At 36.7% G+C, this 22,212-nt stretch overlaps 1 protein-coding gene and 1 long non-coding RNA gene across 5 annotated transcripts in view; one reads left to right on the forward strand and one right to left on the reverse strand.

Moving 5' to 3' along the window:
* The window catches only part of LOC136828278 (uncharacterized), a 182,581-nt gene that overhangs the window by 120,161 nt on the left and 40,208 nt on the right, over nt 1-22,212 (reverse strand). The gene's annotated exons all lie outside the window — the stretch shown is intronic.
* LOC136828276 (mediator of RNA polymerase II transcription subunit 15-like) overlaps nt 1-22,212 on the forward strand; it is a 207,695-nt gene that overhangs the window by 50,681 nt on the left and 134,802 nt on the right. Inside the window, exon 1 of one of the 4 annotated variants that reach the window (XM_067086155.1) lies at nt 4,826-5,308. The exons of 2 other annotated variants lie outside the window; for them this stretch is intronic. The gene's annotated coding sequence lies outside the window, so the exon portion shown is untranslated. Of the gene's footprint in view, nt 1-4,825; nt 5,309-22,212 lie in introns of those variants that run through there. One more of the 4 variants, XM_067086154.1, reaches the window with a different exon arrangement.

A 22,212-nucleotide genomic window follows, 5' to 3' on the forward strand; every position in this document is an offset into this window, starting at 1 on the left:
GTCCTAATCCTCTCCATGTTCAAATTTCCATCGAGTTTTATTATACATACATACATACATACTGTATATATATATATATATATATATATATATATATATATATATATATATATATATATATATATATATTTATTTATGTATGTATATATATAGTACATGCACATACACACACATATACATACATAATACATACATATATATATATATATATATATATATATATATATATATATATATATATATATATATATATATATATATATATATATATATATATATATATATACTATAAGCGTCTCTTAATTTTCCCTTCATCTTTTCTTATATTTGCCACTACCTTTCTTTTTACATTTTCCTTCTCTCATCTGTTATCGTATTCCTTTTTATCTACCACGGTAGAGTAAGCGAAAAAGGATTATTTTTTCGTTTTTTCAATTATCGCTTTGTGAATTGCTAGTTTCGTTTTGCATTTGCTCCATTTCAACTTTTATCAAATTTCCTTATATCTCCCACTTCAGAACAACGGGTCATTAGCATATTATTCTTAAAAAATAGCATAAGTTTTTCATACGTAAATGGTTTTTGGCTTCTTTCTTGCTTTCTTTTCTATGTAAATGAATAGAAAAAGTCCACCTAATTTGGTACGTACTGAATTAATGATATTCAAGTATCCAATGTGGGTTATAAATTCAGAAGATACAATATACCATATTTTTCAGATGTTTAATGAAAGTTGAATATTTCAGCATCTTTATTACTTTTTCTCACAAATTATTTTGTGGGATGAATAGAAAAGTTGACGAAAAATTCGAATTTCATTAAGCATCTAAAAATGAACATTTCTGGAGGAAACGGGAGAAAAAATTAAAAATTGTTCTGACTTTTTCGCCAGTGTTCTTTTAGAAACGTGAATAATTATGTACCCAATTTTGCTATGGGCTTTAGCCCACCTGGTTGACCTCTGAGAACTCACCATTTTTTTCATTTTTATTTAAGTTATTGTTTGTAGGTTTTCATCAATTTGTATAAGTTTTCTTTCGTCCTGTTCTCATTTCGCTAATTCCTCTTATCTCTCATCATCTCTTCGTCCACTTTCGTTCTCCGTTTTCTATCTTCTTTTTAGCAATCCTTTCCCATTCTCTCTCAATACTCAATTTTTCACCCCGGTTCTAATTTTCCCCTGTTTTAATCAGCCATTTTTTTAAAATTTATTTATTCACTTCCTTCTCGTCCTCCTCTTTTTCCTCCTACTCATCCATTTCTTCTTCATTTCCCTCAACGTCGAACGGGAGAATAAAAATGAGGTGCGTCATTGCGCGAGCATTTCCTTAAGAGAAAAGAATTAAAAAGAAAACGAGAGACATTTTTTTAAACGTGTTCATTCTCTGGGAATAGGCAGTCGCTCATGGATGATACGTACATGAAACGAAGAGCTGACGATCTTTTCTCATCGAGGTTTCTCTCTCTCTCTCTCTCTCTCAGAAGTCGTTCACTTGCTTTTCGTGGTTAGCCTCTCTCTCTCTCTCTCTTTCAGCAGTCATTCTCTCTCTCTCTCTCTCTCTCTCTCTCTCCTTTCTCTCTCTCTCTCTCTCTCTCAGAAATCGTTCATTCCCTTATCACAGCCTCTCTTTCTCTCTCTCTCTCTCTCTCTCTCTCTCTCTCACTCTATCTCTTTCTCTCTCCCTCAGCAATCATTCACTCTTTTGTAGTTTCTCTCTCTCTCTCAGCAGTCACTATCTCTCTCTCTCTCTCTCTCTTTCAACTTATTACAGACCCACTGGTTCTCTCTCTCTCTCTCAGAAGTCATTCACTCCCTTATTATAGCCTCTCTCTCTCTCTCTCTCTCTCTCTCTCTCTCTCTCTCAGAAGTCATTCACTCCCATATCATAGCCTCTCTCTCTCTCCCCACACCCCAGCAATCATTCACTCTTTTGTAGTTTCTCCCTCTATGCTTATTATAGTCATAGAGTCTCTCTCTCTCTCTCTCTCTCAGCAATCATTCATTCTTCGGTAGTTTCTCCCTCTATGCTTATTATAGTCTCTCTCTCTCTCTCTCTCTCTCTCTCTCTCTCCCGCATCGTTGATCACGTTCGTTTCTTGACGATAAAAATGAGATTCAAACGATGCGGGTCTCTCCACGTTTTTGTCGAGTTCCTACTTTCATATCAGGTGCTTATATGCGTCGCTTTTATCACCTGGACCCCTTTATTAATATCTAATCTTCCCTCGCGATAAAAACGAGATTGAACTGCGAATCCGATTCGCGCAGGTTTTTTGATCCGCTCAAGCCCTTCTTACGATGTGGAATAATTGTGCTTATTACCTCTATCTTCAGTTTATCTTTACTGTCATTTATTTCTTTATGTGAAGCCATAATGTTTATGTATATATATATATATATATATATATATATATATATATATATATATATATATATATATATATATATATATATATATATATGGCAGCGTGTCTGTCTGTCATCCCTTCCGATATACCACCTCCCCATTTAATTCCCCGGAATATATCCTGTTTCCAATGAGTGACTTTCCAGATATTTTCTCAAATCTAAATCTCCCATACTACATCATTTATCTGTTAGAGTATTTTACAAGTTCTATAACAACAGTTTTTGTGACTGCAGTTTATTCTGTTGTGACTTTTCAGATATTTTCTCAAATCTAAATCTCCCATACTACATCATTTACCTATTAGATTATTTTACAAACTCTATAACAACAGTTTTTGTGACTGTAGTTTATTCTATTAAATCTACGCTATAGACTTCAGTCTGAGTAGCTTAAAGCTAAATCTTCCATACTACATCATTTACCTATTAGAGTATTTTAAAAACTCTATAACAACAGTTTTGTGACTGTAGTTTATTCTATTAAATCTACGCTATAGACTTCAGTCTGAGTAGCTCAAAGCTAAATCTCCCGTACTACTTCATTTATCTATTAAGAGTATTTTACAAGTTCTATAACAACAGTATTTGTAGCTGCAGTTTACTGTATCAAATCTACTCTATATAATTCAGTCTGAGTAGCTTAAAGCTAAATCTCCTATACTACATCATTTATCTTTTAGAGTATTTTACAAATTCTATAACAACAGTTTTTGTGACTGTAGTTTATTCTATTAAATCTATACGCTACAGACTTCAGTCTGAGTAGGCAGTGTGAGGCTGTGGGATCTGATTGCAAAGGCCTGGCCGCTGTAACAGGAACCAGCAACAGAGCTATTGACACTGATAAACCAACAACCCCCCTTGCATGCCTAATCTGCCAAGGTGCTTCGTTTGACATCGTCATATACAAGAGAGACACCACCACTCCCAGTCTTGTGCTTTAGAGCCCCTTCTGTTCATACCACTCCATCCACAAGCACCCCCTCCCCATCACCTTCCCTCCCCTTACCCGGGCTGCTCACTGGTTGGCCTTGGTGGTATGGCATATATCAGCGGAAAGCGCCAGGCATGTATGTATGTATGTCTATGTCTATATGTATGTATTTATGTATGTGTGCATAGAGGGTTTCTATCAAGACTCTCTGTACCCAATTTCGTTTCAGATTTGCACGGCTGAAATTGAGGAAATAATCTAGAATTGATATTTAATTTAGGACTCAATAACAGAACTAGAGCCTTCAAGTGGGCAGAGAGAGAGAGAGAGAGAGAGAGAGAGAATGAGAGAGAGAGACAGAGAGAGAATGGTTGATTCTCCTCGTCGAGGCCTTCTAGTTAATAATTATATGATAGCTCATATTTTGATGTAGCACCGAACACCAACGTTTGATGCCTTTTACTTTCTCCTCTGCCTCTATATTTCGATTCCAGCTGAGATCCACAACAGTCGACTAAGATCTAGGTACCTATTTCGCTGCTTAAGTCAACAGAGGTATACTGGATTTTGAAGGAATGAAAGAGAGAGAGAGAGAGAGAGAGAGAGAGAGAGAGAGAGAGAGAGAGAGAGAGAGAGAGAGAGAGACATTATCATTTATCTAAAAACTAAGTCGTAAACAATATAGTCTATGTAACTATTTCACTGTATAAATCAACAACAGAGATGTAGTGGATTTTAAAGGAATCAGAGAGAGAGAGAGAGAGAGAGAGAGAGAGAGAGAGAGAGAGAGAGAGAGAGAGAGAGAGAGACTTTATCATTAATCCACAAACCAAGTAGTAAAATAATATAAAGTCAAGAGTTATTTTAAAAACGAAGTTTTCTGAAAAAATTCTGAAACACTCATAAACTGTCAAATAAAAACCAGGTGCCATTTTTCTTTCTTTCGTGGGTGCCACTTTTTTCCTGTCGTGGGTGCCACTTTCTTCCTTTCGTGGGGAGCCACTATTTTTCGAGGGTGCCACTTTTTCTTTCGTGGGTGCCACTTTTTTCGTTGGTGCCACTTTTTCTTTTGTGGGTGCCACTTTCTTTCCGTGGGTACCACTTTTTCTTTCGTGGGTGACGCTTTTTTTTCCCCCCCACAGGTGAGACACCCATTTGGCATTTCACAAGCAAAAGCTGAAATTCTTCCAAGTAAGGGTGCAGAGAGAGAGAGAGAGAGAGAGAGAGAGAGAGAGAGAGAGAGAGAGAGAGAGAGAGAGAGAGAGCAAGGACATGTGTTCACTGGGGCATTTGGAGAGAGAGAGAGAGAGAGAGAGAGAGAGAGAGAGAGAGAGAGAGAGAGAGAGAGCAAGGATAGATGCTCACTGAGGCATTTGAGAGAGAGAGAGAGAGAGAGAGAGAGAGAGAGAGAGAGAGAGAGAGAGAGAGAGAGAGAGAGAGAGAACGAGGAGGCTCCGGGTTGATGGGTTTGTGGAGGGATTATAGCCTAGGCGTTGAGAGGAGGGAACTGGAGGGAAAAGGTGGAGGATGAACCCCCCCTCCCCTTTCCCCCCTTGTGGGCTCCTAGGGGCAGGGGAGGGAGGAGGGGGAGGGGTAGAGGTTGACAGGACGGAGGGTAACGTAGACGAAACATGTGGGTCGCTTACTATACTAAACCCAGGTCCGAAAGCCTGTAGGAGGCAGCGAGAGAGCGGGCGGGGTGTTGTGTGGCTTCTATAGTCGGTGTCACAGTGCCTCGGATAAGTGAAACTCCGAAAAGATCGTATTTTTTAAAATCTTCTTTTTTGTGATTCCGTAGTCGAGAGTGTTCCGGAATATTCGATTCGTTTAGTGGAGTGCATAATCTGGTTTTTGTTTTTGTTTTTAAATATTTTTTTGTTATTTTTTGAAATTAAGTTTTATCATCCGATACCGCCCGGGACGCTGATTTTACTATCGGGAGGAAAACCGCGATTCCATTGAAGGTATGATACACGTATTATTTTGTCTCTGTTAGTAATTAGTATTTTAGATGAAGGTCTTTATTTTCGGTACTTTATGAGTTACGGATTTGGTTAGTTTTGACTGTTGGTAGAGTAACTAGTACTGCACTCAAAACACGTGCATACACTCTAGCACACACACACACTCTCACATGCACATATATACATACATATAATATAAAAGTATATATATATATATATATATATATATATATATATATATATAAATCTATATATATATGTGTGTTTACATTAAAGCAAAAAGGATAAAAAAAATACAAAATAAAGTGATAGCCTCTCATGAACTACAATATTTTTTTTTATATATCAGTGATATAAGAGCATACACCAATGCACGCGCTTTGCAGATATGTACTTATGTCAGGAATGTGAACAGTAAGTGCATGATAATCAATAATTACAAGTGCATATCTACATATGTAAATATATACGCATAAAAAGTTCGTAAGTCTCAGTAGATTGAAACAGGAACACCGCGCAGGTGTCTTCACCAAAAAATGAAAAAATGTTTCAAAATAATGCTTCCATCTGGTAGCTTTCGCCAGCTGGCTCGGAGTGGAAATTTTTTTTTTTTTAAATTTAAAGGAAGTATCATACGAGCCTGGGTGATAAATAGGTCATTCACATATAAGGAAAGATAAAGTGATAAGCAGAACTTTATTTGGGGAGTTCGTGGTTGTTTTAAATAAAACGATCTTGGAGATAGGAGTTAATTAGATACTATAGGAACCATATATATACATACACATATATATATACATGTGTGTGTGTGTTTGAGTGTAAGCGTATATATCTATATACATATACACAGCATTTTTATTTAAAAGAGAAAAGTGCATTCTTTGCTTATGCTCATATCATACCTATGCCAGCCATGGTCCCTTTGGATAGAAAGATAATGAAGATATAAATAAACAAGCCTTGAAATTACTACGGACTCAAGCTCATTCATGACCAAATGAGAAACAATAATTACTCATTCAAGAACCACTAATTTGGAAAACGTTCATTTGATGCGTTTTCTACGACTGACTGATGACCTATGTGTCTGAAAAAGTTTATTACTTCAAAGCAAAAAATCTTTTACTCTTGAGAGATATGTGAAATTTCCTTGACGAATCTTGCTTCCAGTGATCGTACTTTGGAACTGTGTCATTTTCATGTCTGTATGTCTGAAAAAGTTTATTACTTCAAAGCAAAAAATCTTATACTCTTGAGAGATATATGAAATTTCCTTGACGAATCTTGCTTCCAGTAATCATACTTTGGAACTGTGCCATTTTCATGTCTATTTTATGCCTATCTGATAATCTGGAAGTCTGAAAATTCATACATTCTCATTCTTATGTTTTCTTATGCCTATCTGATAATCTGGAAGTCTGAAAATCTAAATAAAAGTCTTGAAAAACTGAAAAGAAAATAGTTATCCCCAATGAAACTTTGTTCTAATAAACATTACTCCTGAATGAAGTCATAATTATTTCTTTCTATACGACTGGCTAATAATCCGCGTCTGTAATTGGTTCATTAATCCAAGTCTGATAATCAGGCTGCCTGAAAAATGTTCCATTCTGCAAATTAACCCCCCCCCCGCAATATCAGAGTTAACAAGTCTTCCAAAAATGATTTTACACTTAAATCTACTCTCTCCTAAGGTTGCATATCAAAGAGAAAATATCGTTGCCATATTCGGTGGTTTACGAGACTGCCAAATTTGTTTTTACTTTGGAACTCCATGCTACTTCGTGCTACCAGATATATGCTGCCTTATAAAGCCATTCCTCGCAGATATTATTTATTTATATGTGTTTGTGTATACGCGTTAGTTCTTCACTTTGGTTAATTATACCTTTATCTAAGTTTGATTCTATTCTGTATCTCCTTGCGTTCTATGTGAACGTCCCCATCTGTTAGTGGTATTTGTGCAGTTAATAATAATAATAATAATAATAATAATAATAATAATAATAATAATAATAATAATAATAATAATAATAATAATAATAATAATAATAATAATAATAATTATTATTATTATTATTATTATTATTATTATTATTATTATTATTATTATTATTATTTAAGACTTCACAAAATTTTGGGAGTCTTAAATAATAATAATAATAATATTATTATTATTATTATTATTATTATTATTATTATTATTATTATTATTATTATTATTATTATTATTATTATTATTATCGGCATAAACATCACACACACACACCCTCGCCCTCTTTATACCTGACAGATTCGAGCCACCAGACATTAGTTACAGAATATTTTTTCTTCTATGTACATTGGCAAAGGCGTTTGGTGCGTGGGAGTGAAGTTTGGAGAGAGAGAGAGAGAGAGAGAGAGAGAGAGAGAGAGAGAGAGAGAGAGAGAGAGAGAGAGAGAGAGAGACCAAGGTTTGATGTTCACTGCGGCATTTGGGAGAGAGAGAGAGAGAGAGAGAGAGAGAGAGAGAGAGAGAGAGAGAGAGAGAGAGAGAGACCAAGGTTTGATGTTCACTGCGGCATTTGGGGAGAGAGAGAGAGAGAGAGAGAGAGAGAGAGAGAGAGAGAGAGAGAGAGAGAGAGAGAGAATAAGGTACGATGTTCACTGGGGCATTTGGGGAGAGAGAGAGAGAGAGAGAGAGAGAGAGAGAGAGAGAGAGAGAGAGAGAGAGAGAGAGAGAGAGATCAAGGTTTGATGTTCACTGCGGCATTTGGAGAGAGAGAGAGAGAGAGAGAGAGAGAGAGAGAGAGAGAGAGAGAGAGAGAGAGAGCAAGGTTAGATGTTCTCTGGGGCATTTAGAGAGAGAGAGAGAGAGAGTGTACAAGGTTAGATGTTCTCTAGGCCATTTGGGCACCGTGTGCTGTACATCTCAGGCAATAGATCACGGGAGCGCACACAGCGGGTATATTAAGGGCATTTGTGAGCCAGAACTTGTTTTATCTTCTTTTTATGGGGAGAAGTGAGTGACTTGCAAGTCAGGTTAATTAGCCCAGAGGCATTGACCTGGGCACTGGGTGGACAGGAGTTTGGTTATCTGCGTATTTTAGTTTCCTTTTTTTTTTTTTTTTTTTTTTTTTTTTTTTTGAGTTTGGTTATCTGCGTATTTTAGTTTCCCGTTTTTTTTTTTAATTGTGAGTTTTTGGTTTGTCCTTTTTTTCAGTTGTGAGTTTTTGGTTTGTGTTTTTTTTCAGTTGTGAGAGGTTGGTTTTTTCCGCTTTTTTTTAAACTTTTATTTTTTTTTTTTTTAACTTGACTGGAATAATTTTTCTGAGTTTCATTACCTGATCTTGACTGATTTTGGATCGCGTTGGGACTCGTATTTTCAAGCTTTTCATTTCCAAAGTTTTTATTCTATACCATAATATTTGAACCAAAGAAAAAACTTCACATGCAAATAATAATGCATATGAATTTTCACATTTTTTTTATTCCAAAATTTTGATTTTATGTCATAATACTGGAACTAGAAAAATGGCTTCGTGTATTTTCAAGATTTTTTATTCAAAAATTTTGATTTTATACCATAATACTTCACCTAGAGAAAAACTTCACACAAAAATAATAATGCATGTGTATTTTCAAGTTTTTTTATTCCAAAATTTGATTTTATACAATAATATTGGAACTATAGAAAATGGCCTCGTGTAATTTCAAGTTTTTTATACCAAAATTTTGATTTTACATCATAATACTGGAACTATACAAAAAATTCATACGAAAATAAAAGGGCATGTGAATTTCCCTAGAGTACCATTAGCTAGTAGATATTGGACGCTGGACAACGAGTACGCCTGATTGATTAATTAACATAAATGCTAATCTCTCTAAAGCGTCATTAGTGAGACACTGAACATTATAATACGATTCTAATCTAGAACTCTGATTGATTGATTTAGTCGAACAGGTATCATAATGCTTATTAGGTAATCTAGGGTGCACCACTATGCTCTGACCAGAAATGATAAGTAAAAAAAATATTATGTCTATGAGGAAGAAGGCTGTATGTTTCAAAATACAAAAAATTATTAAGAATGATTTTTTTCAAACATTTTTTGAATTTTGAAAAATACAGCCTTGCTCATATAGGCTACACGATTGCGGGTTTTTACTTATTAATGTTTGTCATAACGGATAAAGACATTGAAGTTAAGAACTTTTATGAGATCGAGGACTTTTATAGAATAAAGTCTGCTGAATTGAAAACGATGTATATAACCATTCTTAAAAATGCTTGATATCTCCCGAGGGCGCAACTGCAAACAACCCCTTACCTCCACAGACCGACAGCACATCATCAGCAATTGCCTGACAAGAAAGAACTCGCGCACAATCTCGCGCGCACGCGCGCACATATCTCGCTGAGTTTGACGTAAAAGCTCGCCACGTCCTAACTCACACCATCTGTGCATTCCTGATGCTCCCCCCACCCTCACCTCTCCTCTCTCTCTCTCTCTCTCTCTCTCTCTCTCTCTCTCTCTCCCAGCTACCTCCACCACCACCACCCCCTCCTGCTCACTTTATAGACATCGGTAGGGAAAGGTGACGAGGAAAGGAGGAATGAGGGGAAATTCTTTCCTCTCCTCACCGAGTCTTCGTTTGACCTTGAGGTTTCGTCGCCAATGTCTTTTCCCTTTGGCTTGGTCTAATATTAATTCATTAATAAATTTATTTATTTATTTATTTATCATTATTTGGTGGGGTTTTACTGAGTGAGAAAAGGGGAAATTCAAATTCAATTATGGTACAAAAATGACAGACAAAACCACTGGCGTATGTGCATGCACATACCGACCCCCTCCCACGCAGAGGCGAACACACACACACACACATATATACACACACACACACACACACACATATATATATATATATATATATATATATATATATATATATACATACATTATCGATACCAAGGTTATAAGCGAGCATAAATTCACTCTCTCAACGAAATACTTTCTCTCTCTCTCTCTCTCTCTCTCTCTCTCTCTCTCTCTCTCTCTCTCTCTCTCTCTTCCACCTACACTGTGGAAAGATAATAACTTCAAATTCAAATCTGTCTGCAATAACGACTCAGGGTAATTAAACTGATACCAAGAAAAGACCCACATAACAGGATAAATGAAAAAGTAGGCTATCAGGGAAGTACGAAGCATAGAAAATAAAAATAATCAGGTTATACAGAATATGACAAAAAACAATAAAACGATACAAAATACATAAATACTAAGAAAGTGAGGTATGTAGATAACTCTCAGTGAAGTTTGAAGCATAGAAAATAAACGTACACAGGTTAAAAAGAATATGAAAAACAACCAGTAAAATAATAAAACCAGAAATAAAAATAAACTAAGGCATAGATTACTCTCATTAACCCAAAACAAACAAGTAAAAAACGCGCCGAAGTTTCTTTGGCGCAATCGAGTTTTCTGTGCACCGAAAATAGATCTATCTTTCGGTGGTCTCGGATGATGCTGCATGGGCCGCGGCCCATGAAACTTTAACCTAGGCCCGGTGGTAGCCTATCCGATACCGTTGCTAGAAGCACGATTACGGCTAACTTTAACCTTAAATAAAATAAAAAGTACCGAGGCTGGAGGGCTGCAGTTTGGTGTGTTTGATGACTGGAGGGTGGATGATCAACATACCAATTTGCAGCCCTCTAGCCTCAGTAATTTTTAAGATCTGAGGGCGGACAGAAAAAAGAGCTGTCAGAATAAAATGCGGACGGACAGACAAAGCCGGCACAATAGTTTCCTTTTACAAAAAGACTAAAACTGAAATATTAATTGAACAAATTACAAGGGAAAATATAATTAGCCATGGCTTATATGAGGCATCGGTCGAAGGCTCGTTGGAACGACTGAAATGTCAAAATGAAAAACTTCAATAAATTCTATTTATAATCAGACTTTCGCGGGGCCTCCTGATCAGAGCCGTGTGTGGGAATAAGGAAGACATGAAAACCAGAGCGAGGAATGAGTTTTTTTTTTGTTTTGTTAAAGGGAGTTAAATTGAATTCTGAGAAACAGACGATTTCAGAGCGAGGAATGAGTTTTTTTAATATTGGTTAAGGAGAGTTAAATTGGCTTAAACACAATTCGGCTCTTGATGCCATTAAAGACCAGGGATTGCCACTTGATGAACAAAGGTTCTGAACCAATGTTTTTTAGATAAATGCACACACATATGTATATATATAGCCTATAAACACATAAATATATATGTATATATATATATATATATATATATATATATATATATATATATATACATATATATACATATATGCATAATTTGTGTGTGTGTATGTGTGTGAGTCTGCGTAATTCTGTTTGTATACAGGCATTCATTCTGTGTATTTGTCTAAATGAATCGTCTATAACTACCCACTAGTACGTATGAATACAGAAATAGATATCACAAACTATCTCGAATGAGAGAGAGAGAGAGAGAGAGAGAGAGAGAGAGAGAGAGAGAGAGAGAGAGAGAGAGAGAGAGAGAGAATCCTAAAACAATAGCCTCAGGGAAAATAGAGAATTTTCCTGTCCCTAATGGTACAAGCGAATAGATAGATGGTCATTATCGATTTGGAAAATAAAAAAAAAAAGACACTGAAAATCGTTCGAAAAATCAAAAGTACTTTTAGTAAATTGGTCATTATCTTCCATACTTTATTTCGTGATTCATAAATGAGGAGATGAACGTCCGTCATTGGTAACTGACCGAAAAAATAAGAGATCAATGGAGATTTACCTGAATTTCAATTCAAATATGAACTGGAATGGAATGGAATATGAATTTAGGCCAAAAGGCCAAGCGTTGGGATCTATGAGGTCATTCCGCGCTGAAAGGGAAATTGAGAGTAGAAGGTTTGAAAGGTGTAACAAGGAGGAAAATTGTTAGAGCGAGTGGAAAGTAAGATGGAAGAAAGAGAATATGAACGGAGGTACAGTGACAGGAATGAAAGTGGTTGCAGCTAAGGACCGAGGGATCGCTGCACCTTAAGTAATGCCTACAGTGCACCGCGTAAGGTGCACTGACGGCACTAACCCCCTACTGTCTTATAATTTACGTTTGTCTGTTTTTCGCATGCTACCAAATTTTCACATTTGTTCATAAAATCATTCAGTGAATTTTTGGCATATTTTTATTCAATTAACTTCAGTGAATTTTTGGCATATTTTTGTTCAATTAACTCCTTTAGTTATTTTTTGGCTCATCTGAATGAAACGTATCTTCACTTATTTATACAATTAATTTCTTTTTGTTCATCTGGACTAAACATTTGTTCATTCAGTTTATCTCCTTAATTTTGTGGGCATCTCTTTCAAACTTTATTTTGTTCACTTAAATGATATAATTTTTTTGCAATTATTTAATTTGGTTCAGTTTTGTTTGTTCCCCAAATTCAAATGTCATTTTGGTCGAGTAAGTTCAGTTTCTTCAAAAAAAAAAGAGTTAAGAACAGCTTAAATATTTTCTTCTGAGGTTCCTGGACCATTTGTTCTTCGAGAACACACGTGATCTTAAAAAAGAGATAAGAACAGCCGAACAATTTTCTTCTGCTGTTCCAGGGAATATTTGCTCTTCGAGAACAGTCGAAATCTTAAAAAAAAAGAGTTAAGAATACCTTAAAATTTTTCTTCTCCGGTTCCAAGAAATAATTGTTCTTCGAGAACAGACGTGATCGTAAAAAAAAGGTTAAGAACTCTAACAATTTTCCACTGTGGTTCCAGGGACTTTTTATTCTTCGAGAACAGACGCGATCTTAAAAAAAAAGTTAAGAACAGCTCAAAATTTTTTCTCTTCGGTTCCAGGGACTATTTGTTCTTCGAGAACAGATGTGATCTGAAATAAAAAACATTAAAAATTTTCTCCTGCGGTCCAGGGACTATTTGTTCTTCGAGAACAGATGTGATCTATAAAAAAAATAACATTGAAACCTTTCTTCCGCGGTTCCACTTCCTATTTGTTCTTCGAGAACTGATTCGTGCGTGAACAGTCGTTGCCACATAAGTGTCAACACATTCTGCAACCAACAATAAATAATTCTCGGACTGAATATGTTTTCCTGGTTATGTAACGCGCCATTCAGTGCCAACACCAATAACATCGAATAACATTAATTATTTTCTGCCGTCACAAAAGACTAACGTCATTGTACTCAAACGAGACATAACCGTATTGTGAAACCATGCTCTCAGCGGAAATGGAAGGCGATACAGAATCTTTCTGAGGTTTTGTATCATGAAATTGGTGCTTACGCTTTCAGGCCGAGTATCTAAACACAATGGGCAGTGGAAGGGCAGGGGGGAGGTGGATTACAATGAGAAAGTCTGTTGTTGCGTGCATTGCCTGAATGGGAGATGAGTGAAAAGAATAAAATTATACTTTATGATTATCCGAGGGTTCTCGTAAAATTATTATCTTTGGGAAAGGGAACGCTTTGTCAGATTCGAAGCAAATATAATAAAGCATAATATATATATATATATATATATATATATATATATATATATATATATATATATATATATATATATATATATATATATATATATATATATATATATATATATATATATATATATATATATATATATATATATATATATATATATATATATATATATATCAAACCAGTATTTTAAGAAAGAGAATGCCACAGTTTTATCTTCTTAAAAAAAAAAATTGAAGAAATCTGACACTTTTAAAAAGACCTATTTACTCTGCAAAGTCGTGAGACAGGAAAATGGATGTACATGGAGTGTGGAATGCCTGATGTTTGGAGACGAAACAGCACTGATTAGGGACAGTGAGGAGGAGAAACTGCCTGAAGGTTTTTGCAAGAGGAGAAAGTTGGAAGCAAATGTGGAATCTTGTTTACACGACCAAACTCGGCATCAAAAACAAACCAAGGCTAGATTTCATATCTTCGTGGGACGTCAGAGCTAACCAGAGATAGTAGCTGCTTTCAGATGAAGGCTTAAAAAGAGTGACAGACAGATGTGTATCTATGGGCGTTGCGCACTGAGTGGAAGTATGGAAAAGATTCTTCATGAATGAGAGGAAAAGACGAAAAATAAGATAGAGCTTTTGGGAAGAGGGCCGAGAAATATTAAGGAATTATAATGTTAAAAAAAATAAAAATCAAAATATATCAGTACCTGAAACGAAGAGAGAGAGAGAGAGAGAGAGAGAGAGAGAGAGAGAGAGAGAGAGAGAGAGAGAGAGAGAGAGAGAGAGAGAGCTGGGAGAGGGCTGGGAAATATTAAGGAATATTGATGTAAAAATTATCAAGTATATTATTATCCTGGAACGAATACAGAGAGAGAGAGAGAGAGAGAGAGAGAGAGAGAGAGAGAGAGAGAGAGAGAGAGAGAGAGAGAGAGAGAGGATAAATAAGATAGAGATTTTGGGAAGAGGACCGAGAAATATTAAGGAGTATTGATGTAAAAAAAAAAAATAATCAAATATGTCAGTGCCCTGAAACGAATAGAGAGAGAGAGAGAGAGAGAGAGAGAGAGAGAGAGAGAGAGAGAGAGAGAGAGAGAGAGAGAGAGAGAGAGGTTTTGGGAAGAGGGCCGAGAAATACTAAGAAGTATTGATGTATAAAAAAAATAATCAAAATATCAGTACCCTGTAACAAATAGAGAGAGAGAGAGAGAGAGAGAGAGAGAGAGAGAGAGAGAGAGAGAGAGAGAGAGAGAGAGAGAGAGAGAGATAAAATAAAACAGATAATTTCATGGAACTGTCTAGTAACAAAGTCAAAAGAGGATCATCCGTGAAAAGTGGCCACGTCAGCTTCCACTCGAAAGAAGCAGAAATAAATAAATAACAAAAAAATAAAGACATTCATCTCTTTCTGACAGTTGCCTTACAAGTCATGGGTGAAACAAAAACTACCTTCAGGAATATTCCCGGAATTCCCCGGCTGAATTCCGAAGGCCAGCGGGAACTTGAGAAAAAAATCTATTCTTGACCTGACCCAAGACCGCAGGTGGCAGCACCGGTGGCAGTTAAGATGCATCGAAGAAAAATAAATGGACAGGAGAGGAGAGTATAAGAGGAATTCTGAAAGAGTTGGCAGTTGTGGGCTGAAAGAGAAGAAGAAGGATATAAATACGCCATTTGAGTGAGGCGTGAAAATAAAAAAAAAAATATCGCCACTTTCATGATGAAAGTGTTTTTGGGACGAAGGGAAGAATGCTAACATAGGGACCTTATGATCGTAACTTATCCTTTTCTGAAAACTGTTGTCATACCACAGCAATGAAGGTACGAGGCGTTTCTTCCACAGAATACCACAGAGATGTTACTATAATGAGGAATTTTTGTTATGACCCTTCGCTGGAAAAATACACCACATTGAAATTAACATATGTGACCCTATTTAAATCGACAACAACCTTTGATTAAAATACCTCACACATCTTTGATAAAGATGTGTGAGTACATAGCAGAAACAACACCATTTCATAAAGATGAGAGAACAAAGCAGCAACAACACCATTTGATAAAGATGCGCGAACAAAGCAACAACAACACCATTTGATAAAGATGTGCGAACAAAGCGGCAACAACACCATTTGATAACGATGTGTGAACATATAGCAGAAACAACACCATTTGATAAAGATGTGTGTGAACACACAGCAGAAACAACACCGTTTGATAAAGATGTGTGAACACACAACAGAAACAACACCATTTGATAAAGATGTGTGAACACAAAGCAGCAACAACACCATTTGATAAAGATGTGTGAACACATAGCCGCAACAACACCATTTCATAAAGATGTGTGATTCTATAGCAGCAACACCATTTGATAAAGATGTGTGAGCACATACCAGCAGCAACACCATTTCATAAAGATGTGTGAACACATAGCAAAACAACACCGCCTGATTAAAATGACAGAGCACACACTTCAGTAACCATCTGATTAAAACGTATGATTATATGGCACCAATATCACCATTTGATTCAAATGAGAGAACAGAACGCTACCATTTGATTAAAACGTATAAACACTTTTTGACTGAAAGGGGTCACCACAATCAGCATAACGCAGTAACAGGAATTTTTAATAGTGTCAGAACATTGAAACAGCAACACCCTTTGATTAAAATGAATGAGAAAATAGTAGGAACAGTGTCCTGTATTTAAAAAGTGGGCATATTACCATTAGATTAGAATATATGAACTCACAGCAATAACAGCACATTTTAATAAGAATGTGTGAGAATTTAACAGCAACAGCACTTTGATTACAATGTGCTAGCACTCTGAACCAACAACACTTTAATTAAGATGTTAAGGTATACCGACTCAATGGCTTCATTGATTTAATAAATAGTTTAAATAGGAATTCTTAGATACGTAAAGGGAAGGCATGATTTTAGGTTAAAATACCAGAAATACGCAGACCACTTAAAAGTCCCAAGGATTGGTGGAAATTGCGACGCAACATTTCGCCGCAGTAATCTTCGATAGAAATTTCCGTCATGCGTAGTCTATCCACTCCTGAGTAGTTTCTCCTCAATAGAACCTAAGTGAACCTGCGTTCTCCAAAATGAACTTCACTATATCTCGAAACGGAATCCTTTCAGCGGAGTAGTGCTTGGAGGGCGATGAGTTTTAGATTTTTACATGTTTGAATTTTGGGAAGCTATTGCAAAACGCTCTGGCTTTTCCAATTAACCATTCGATCTGTACAATCTCTCTCTCTTTCTCTCTCTATCACTCTTAATATCTCTCTCTCTCTCTTTGTCAGTATGTCTCCCCATCTCTCTGTTTTCTCTCTCTCTCTCTCTCTCTCTCTCTCTCTCTTTCTCTGTGTCAATATGTCTCTCCATCTCTTGTTTTCCTCTCTCTCTCTCTCTATGTGTCTCTATCTCTCTCAATCTCTCTCTCTCTCTCTCAATATGTCTTTCTACCTCTCTCAATCTCTCTCTTAATCACTCAGTATGTCTCTCTATCTCTCTCAATCTCTCCTTAATCTCTCTCTTTCTCTATTTCTCTCAATCTCTCTCTTAATCTCTCTCACAATCTCTCTCTCTCTCTCTCTCTCTCTCTCTCTCTCTCTCTCTCTCTCTCTCTCTCTCTCAGCGTTGAAAACAAGATTGCTTTTCCGACGGGCAAATCGAAACCTGTCGATTTGATGGATGAGGCAACCTAAGAAATTCTTGTTACCTATACCACGCGAATGGTGGTGTGATACTTTCTGCATTTTTTAAATAACGAAGTGCATAAAAAAATAAAAATAATAAGAACGAGAGGAACAGAGACAATGGGAAATGTTTTGAAAGGACGAATAGTGACTAAAATAATTATGAAAATTTTTTTAGTTAGTAATCAGATATTTTTAATTAAAATATCATCTTCACGCATTGTGATACTTCTCTATTTATATCAAATAAATAAAGAAATGTATAAAAAAATATAAAATAACAAGTAGAGGACGAGTAGTAACTAAAATAACTGTTATGGCAGTTTGTTAAATAGTAATGAGATATTTTTAATCATGTCATCTTCACGATACTTTTATTACCAGAAGAATAAGCACGATATGAAAATTTGTCATCTGGTTATCAGGTATCTTTCATTAAACTATTACCTTCACTATACTTTTATTAACCAGAGGGGCAAGCAAGATATTAAGAAAATTTGTCATTTTGTTATGAGGTATTTTTAATTCACGATACTTTTATTGACTAGCAGTGGTTCTCAACCTTTTTTTGGCCCATGCACCCTTTCACCATATTTCAGAATGTCATTCCCCCCATATCCAAAATTGTCTGCCTCAAAAGTGCATTTCGAATAATATGCAACATAATAAAACAAACACACAAGTTACCGGAGAGAAAACCCAACGTGACCTCCCAGCAGCTCGGCCCGATGCACACTGCGTTTTGTGAGGTCCTAGAGCCAGTTCGAGCCTTCCAATCTGTGGTCACAATCACCCCCCAACCCCTGAAACTCTAAAATTCCCTCCTAGGGGCGAATTCCCCACTGTTGAGAACCATTGAACTAGAGGAACAAGTACGAAACAAATAAAAACGTGGCAGCGCGGCGGTGCCACGTTCAACCAACCGTTTAACCAAGGAAGGACGCGAAAAACAGGTTGCGATCTCAACCCGGAAACGACGTAGTAATGCTGGAGGCGTGAGGTCACTGAGGCTCCCGAAACAAAACGAAAGAAAGAAAACTATACGCGAGAAATTTGAGCTTCAAACGTGACGTTTCACCCCGGAACGTCTAGCGGTGCTGCTACTTTGGTTTGTTTGCGCGTCACCTACTCCGAGGTGCTGGTACTAAACATCGCCGAAGCTCCTTGGGACGCCGTGTTTAGAACTAGCCCCTCGGGGATCCAAGCATTATATACACCCATTTCTATATAGTGCGGTCGACAAATCACATTAATAAATGATATCTTTAATCCCCGAAGAATTAGTACTAAACGCGGCGTCCCATCGAGCTTCCGCCATGTTGAATACTAGCAACTCGGGGACCCCAAGCATTATATACACCCATTTCTATATCGTGTGGTCGACAAATTTTATATTAATAAACGACATCTTCCGATCTTCGTGCGGCCGTCTACTTTACATTCACCATACGGTGTTTAGTACTAGCACCTCGGAATAGGCGACGCGTAGATAAGAAGCCATATAGCAGCACCGCTTAGGTCTAGCTATTTGTTAACGTTTTGTTTTCGCTCTGATATAAGAGCGAGATTTCAGGTTTGCCTCCGTCTGCGATTCCTGCTAAAGGAGGGGTCTCGAAAACCAACTCCTCCCCTTTTATACTATAGCACCTGTTTGAGGATAAGGTTACAGACTGGCGGGGTGAGAGTTTACACACGGAGAGAAATGACTCTTGTATTCGAGTACACGCATATTCTCTCTCTCTCTCTCTCTCTCTCTATGTATGTATATGTATGTATATATATATATATATATATATATATATATATATATATATATATATATATATATATATATATATATATGTATATATGTATCGATCTATCGGTTTATATATATTCATATATACATATATATGTATATAAATAGGCCTATATATATATCTATCTATCTATCTATCTATCTATATATACATATACATATATATTGGCAACTGATTTGTTCAGAAAATAAATCAGGATATATTACTGAATTCTTATTCATTTACACTGGTAGCAAACTTTTTGCTTTTAAAAAATGTTTTTTATGACTATTACCTACTTGTGCAATTCCAGCTTTCAAAAAGTGGTTTAAATAATTTTTTACGTATCTTAGCAACGGTTCAGAAATAAATGTTGCTTCCAAATATTTCTATTTCAAATGTAAACGAAACCAAATATTTACGTTCCTCATTTTCCCACGGTATTTGCACTTTCTCTTTAAAGACCAAACTAGCTAAAAATCACAAGAGAATTTTATCCTGAAATGAGCTTCAGAGTTTAGACTTTAGGAATGGAATAAAGAGTTTAGGCCAAAGGCCAAGCACTGTGACCTATGAGGTCATTCAGCGCTGGAAAGGAATTTGAGAGTAGGTAGGTTTGAAAGCTGCACTTTGAAATAATTGTTAGGAGAGCGGGTGCGGGATGGCAAGATGGAATAAAGATAATATGAACGAAGGTATAGTAAAAGGAATGGAACGGGTTGCAGTTAGGGGCCGAAGGGACGCTGCAAAGAACCTTAGGCCTATAGTGCATACCGTGAGGTGCACTGACAGCGCTAACCCCCTACGGAAGAGTTTAGACTAGACTGAAAACAAGACTGGAGTACCCAACTGGTGGCTTTGCTCGCGCGCAAAGACAACGTATCCCCAGAAAAACAGCCTTCTGCTACCCGACCATAAGAGCGTAATTACCCTGATGCTATTTCTGTTGTTATAACGGAGCGCCGATTGAGGAATAGCTGAATCACCCCTCACAACGTCGCTATAGTAAACATGGACATAAAATCATTATCCAGTACTTTCGGGCAGTTGTTTTCCGTGTTCGTTTTCAATTCTTCGTCAATCGAACTTCTACCGCGGAAGTGACTACAGTGGACTTTGTTTTTGGTGTTGAAATCAATCCTCGACTTTTAGAAGCAACTTTGAGTGATCAACTGGGATTTGCGACTCTGGGACCTGTTTTTTTTTATGTAAATAGGTATTTATCGGTGTATTTTGTTCTTGCAGTTTTCATTTAAGTTTTTGTCGTATATATTTTTTACACGTACGTAAGAAGCACTGGGATCTACGAGGTCATTCAGCGCTGAAACAGAAATTAACGGTTTGAAAGGCGTAACAGGAGGAAAACCTCGCAGTTGCACTACGAATCAGTTGTTAGGAGAGGGTGGAAAAAAAAAGAAGTTAAGTATACCTTAGTTTAACCAGACCACTGAGCTGATTAACAGCTCTCCTAGGGCTGGCCCGAAGGATTAGACTTATTTTACGTTGCTAAGAACCAATTGGTTACCTAACAACGGGACCTACGGCTTATTGTGGAAACCGAACCGCATTATACCGAGAAATGAATTTCTATCACCGGAAATAAATTCCTCTAATCCTTCACTGGCCGGCCGGAGAATCGAACGCGGGCCTAGGAAAGTGCTAGGCGAGTACGATATCGACCCATCCAGTGAAGAACTTGGAGAGGGTGGAAAAGTAAGATGGAAGAAAGGGAATATATATTTTGTATACACACACACATATATATATATATATATGTGTGTGTGTGTGTGTATGTATACGTGTGTAGATAAATATAGAGAAGCGTACCGATAAATCACGATTCTCCGCTGTCAGAGTTACCGGGGCGTGAGTTCGTGAAGTTCACGGTCAATTTAGGCGACCAAACCCGCATTAGTCAGGCCTAGAATGAAAAGAAACGAAGAGTAGTTTCTTCATTTCGCGTCTAGGCAAGAAAAGATACTTATTGGGTTACCTGTTTCCCAATGCTCCTAAAATAATTTGTATTTCTTGCGATGGTGCGGTAGAATGGGATTGAGTTTAATATATAAATTACGGGAATTGGGCGGTTCTCCAGTCGCCATATAACTGTCCGTGAATTTCCTTGCGCTTAGGGGTAAAGTTATTGTAAACACAAATATTATGTATATTTATATATGTATGTGTAGAGAGAGAGAGAGAGAGAGAGAGAGAGAGAGAGAGAGAGAGAGAGAGAGAGAGAGAGAGAAAGTTTTCATATTTGAGGCATTATTCACCTTGGTATTTCAATAAACCTTTGACATTCAAGTCTTCAGATGCAGAGACAGTTCTATAATTAAATTTTACTGACTAGGCATACCCAATTTTGAAACTGATTTTTTTTCCTTTTTTATTATTATTTTTTCATCTTATTAGACATACCTAGTCTTATTTGTTTGTTTTTCTTTATTTCTCTTTAAAATGATTTTTCCATTTTATTTGATATACCTAAAGTTTTGTTTGTTGTTATTTATTTTGTGCGTGTATTTCCTCGTCTTCCTTGGTGTGGGACAAAAACGGACTTGAGAATGATATTGTAATTAGAGAATACTCAGGTTAATTCCCTCTCTATGTTTACTATGCGACTGATTGATCGATTTATGATGAATAAGAATTTTAAACAGTTTACACGTCTAGGCAACTAGTTAAAGACCTACTGATTGATGTGAAACCTGAATTACCAGCTTTGATGCTTAAATCATCTAACATTCCAACCTCCCAGGTGACCAGGTTAGAACCCAACCCCACCAGAACCCAGACCCAAGTCCCAACACGTCGGCCAACAAAGCGGTTTTTATTTGAATTTGCTCCTAAGGAAAGGAAAATTTCTCTCTCTCTCTCTCTCTCTCTCTCTCTCTCTCTCTCTCTCT

Source organism: Macrobrachium rosenbergii, chromosome 42 (assembly GCF_040412425.1).
Source record: "Macrobrachium rosenbergii isolate ZJJX-2024 chromosome 42, ASM4041242v1, whole genome shotgun sequence".
Classification (NCBI taxonomy): domain Eukaryota; kingdom Metazoa; phylum Arthropoda; class Malacostraca; order Decapoda; family Palaemonidae; genus Macrobrachium; species Macrobrachium rosenbergii.